The following is a 4,459-nucleotide window of genomic DNA, read 5'->3' on the forward strand; positions in this document are numbered from 1 at the left end:
GCTGTAGCCCACTTGATGTATATGAGGCCCATGTTTGAGGCCCAATATGATGTATACCCGGCCTATGTGTTGGGGCCGATGTGATGTATTTATGGCACATGTGTCGAGGCCCGATGTGATGTATATGTGGCCCTTGTGTGAGGCTATGGGCCCACTATATGTTTGGCTCTATGTGGGCCACTCCTTGGGAGCAATGTTGATTAAATGGCCACATTGTTGGGCAATGATGGTTTAATGTCCACATTGTGATCTTCCCTTATGCTTGTTTGGCTGATCATCGAGGCCAATTCTGATTATCGAGGCCGATTCTGATTGCCAAGGCCAATTCCGATCGTCGAGGCCGATTCTGTTTATCGAGGCCGATTATCGATGCCGATTATCAGTGTCAGTTGTCGATATCGATTATGAGTATGTGACAGCATAGCATCATGATACATGCCCATACGCATCATCTGTATGTTTGATATGAGATGTGATTGACCATTGCATATGTCATTGGGTAAGTTGTAATGAGACTCCCTGATAGGTAGATGTTATCTTACATGAGCGCATGGTATGCGCAGGATTGATGCATGACTGGATTGTATGACTCATACATCTTGCATTGTGTGTTGTGATTACTATACGACCTAGCAACATCAGGACCGTAGCCTCCACAGGCTCATCGTAGATGGCCAGATGGGACACTGAAAATCTATTATTAGCATCGGGCTGCCATAGATGGCCTTGGGTGAAAATCCCTAAACCTCCAAGGCCAGGAGACGCCCCAACGTCGAGACCGAGTGGATATATATAAGCGCATGAGGGTCATATACCAGTAGGTCGCGTCTCCCACTGTGTCATGGTCGGTTGAGAGGGGATGTGGCCTTACCCGCCCGAGAGAAGGGGGTATAGTTAGGCTGAGTTTGACCAGCTCGTGAATGGGTCCGCTATCGACGTGCCAAGTAGATATTGGCTAATTACTGGCCAGATGGATAATGAGGTCTCTTCCACTTGCATAGACATATGTCAGTGGGCGGCAATGTGCATGTAGAGTGTACTAGACCCTGGTAATGATCCTAGAGAGGAACTGTACTAATTTATGGAGCAGTAGTTGCATACTCATTCATTCATTCATTCATTCACTATCCACTGGGGCTGGTGGTGCGCAACGATTTGTTACGTGTACCTTCGCAATGGCCAGAATTTCGGTTGGGGCACCGACTGACCTGAGATCAGGAGTTTACCACATTGAGTCTGACTATCCAAATTTAGGTATGGGATTGGTTTGGATTGAAGTCCTTTATGATGGACCCCATTGCCTGCGATACTGCATACTATCATCTTGACTTCACACTTCAGCTTGGTCATTTCATTCGTGCTGCATATTGCATTACATTCGCAGGCATATGACATTTTTGGATGCTATGTTTTTGCACTTATATGGCCTAGATGGACTTAGCAAGATTTACATATTGCATTGTACCCTCGGCATCTAATATTTGGCTCTTTAGGAGTCCTCATTTGCATAGCTGATCTGTATTGCGTACTCTGATATTATATGACTCATGGACTTGTTAGTATTTCCTTACTCTGTTATCGTATGATTCATGATCTTGCCAATATTTCTAACATTGTATGATTATGACATTGCATTGAATACTTGGCACTTATCTTATGCACACACTTACACCACCCTCTAAGCTTTCTATAAGCTTATGCACAATAGATGCGTGTAGGTGATGTTAAGTTATAGTAGCGTCAAGCTTGGAGTGTGCAGCCATCTTTTGGAGCTTTGATTTTTAATATATGTATTTCCCTTTCAGCACTATATTCAAATGTTTATATTAGTGGATATGTGATGATGATGTTGCCTTTATGATTTGGGTATACTTGTGGTTATGCTTCTTATGAGACAAATGTACGTTGGAAAATCCTCCATGTAGGATCCCAGGATCGGAACTTGGCATATGGACGCTGAGAGCTGAGAATGGGGTACTACGGAGGCTTTCGGCACCAGATTCGGCAATCGGGAATTTTGTGAGCCCGATTTCTGGGTTTAGGGCGTGACAGTTAGTCACCATAGTGAGCCCAACTGGTGAAAATTTTTATAGGTGCATACTTATGAAATTGGGATTAAGTTGAAGGATTGCATACAGATGCATTCATACTTTATGCGGACGATGATGAAAACACAGACGGTCACCTTTTGGCAGAAACATGAACGACATGAAGCAAATAGTGCTAGTGATGTAAAGCTGAAAGACTCATCCTACCCACAGGTGTTGAGTGTCTCAGATTTATATAATTAGCATCGCTTAGCTTCATGTTCAAGGAGGTCAGTTGCATATTGTTAAGGCATAAAAATCAATTAGAAGAAGAGAAGAAAATTCTGAAAGAGACGAAGTTCTACAACACTTGGTTGTGCGGCGCACAACAGAATTCTTTTGTAAATATCATTATGCGGTGCACAACAAAAGTTCCTTTAGAAATGTCATTGTGCAGCGCACAATGGGCATATCCGCACAATGGGTATGTGCGCACAATGGTTCTCTTGTGAGGGGTTCACACATGTGGAAGGCTATAAATACTCCACCATCTTCTATATTTGGGGGATTAGAACAATACCAGAGTAGCAGAGAAGAGCCCAAACTTTAGAATAAATTCATGTACTTGAAGTGTCCATTGTATGACGCATAATGGGTGGTCCGCACAACAAAGAAGGGCACACAACGGGTGGTCCGCATAACAAAAAGAGGCGCACAACAGGTGGTTCGCACAATGAGTCCATTATGCGGACAGTAAGCTCCAAGTGAAGATTGTTCATTTTCAAGACATCAAAAGGAATATACTTTAGGTTGAAGGTTCAGAGCGTTTCAAGAGCATGGAATCGATCAAGATGAATGTCATTCTGACACAACAATATTTCAAAATCTGGAGAGCAATGCTATGAACTGAAATGTTATCGAAATTACCATTGAACTGCTCTTCGTTTCTTTCATTGTACTTTTTTTCTGAATCAAGGGAAGCACGAGGATGTAAACAAACTCAGAATTAATGAAATCTATGATGATGAATGTTCTTCTATCTTCTTTGTTATTATTTCATGATAATTCCTCAAATCAAACCCATTCGTTTCTTGTCGAAAAAAAATGGTGACTCCACTGGGGACTTGTTATTATTCAATGATAACTTAGAAAATATTCAGAGAACTTTTATCATTGTTAGGCGTCAAATAGACGCCAAAATGGTGACTATCAACGGGAACATCCTCCCCTTCATCTCTAAAATAAATTACAATTTTATTTAATTAAAATAAATGATACTCTGTTTTGAACAATAGGTATTCTGTCCTTACACAACCGCAATAGCTTTTCTCCTGATTAACGCGATCACTTCATATTCAACGGATTCGTGCAAAATCGCATCGACAATACACATCACCAACACAGAAAATACTAGAGAAAGTTGAAGCAAATACATTTAAAGATAGACGAGACCAAAGAATTCAGTTTGACTGAATTGGTCCCTGCTCTCCAATGAGAAAGACAAATCAAATGACGAATTCATTAGTCAATGGAAAGACTTAGGGGCATCATGTTGATATCTTCCAAGAGAATCGGATTGGGTCAAATAATATTCAGGATGACGAAAGAAACAGTGATGAAGAAGATAGAAATATGTGATTACGATGACATATAAAAGAGAGCATGACAGAGAAAGGAGAGAACAACGAATCCAGAGTATTAATGATCTTTCAAGAAAGCAAATAACATAACTTAAGACAAGCATTATTTCATCCATATGTCTTCATGAACCTTCGTTCTTTGATGAAGTAAGAATGAAGAATGCTCAATGAATAGAGAAATCAGAGAAAAACACGATTTCTAAATATTCTTTTTAAACATATCCTTTCAAACAGCCATGCGAAACTCTTGATTCTTTGTTCTCGAAAAATCCCGAGAATATTATGGCGATCAAATTATTGCTAACGGCTGAAAGGTAAAATAGTTTTAATTGTGAAGATTCTCAGAGAAAATCTCGCCTAATCAAAAGGAGGCAAATCAGCAATAAAGCTCCAATACAAAGCTCCATGCTCCACCCCTAAAGCTTCAATGCAAAGCTCTGATGCAAAAGCTTAGTAAAGATTGAAGAGTAAAGTTAAGCAACGATCGAAAGAATTAGGATACAATACATGCGTTCAAGCTGCAACCAATGGCAACTATTATAAGCAAGACGAATAGGTGAAGATATACTTAAAACTCTATGAAAACGGGAATTGCGTTCGGACTCACAATCGTCCAACATAAAGACCTTCCGAGATCTCGCTACAAAAGCACATGCATTGGAGTTGATGGCCAAAAAAATGTCAATGTTTCAAAACAGAATAGAAAGAAGAGGATCGAATAGATCAAAGGTAAACTACTGGAGCTATCAAGTACCTCAGCCCAAATATCCAGAGGAAGTTAAGATGACAAAA

This window comes from Magnolia sinica, chromosome 1, assembly GCF_029962835.1.
Source record: "Magnolia sinica isolate HGM2019 chromosome 1, MsV1, whole genome shotgun sequence".
NCBI classification, from domain to species: domain Eukaryota; kingdom Viridiplantae; phylum Streptophyta; class Magnoliopsida; order Magnoliales; family Magnoliaceae; genus Magnolia; species Magnolia sinica.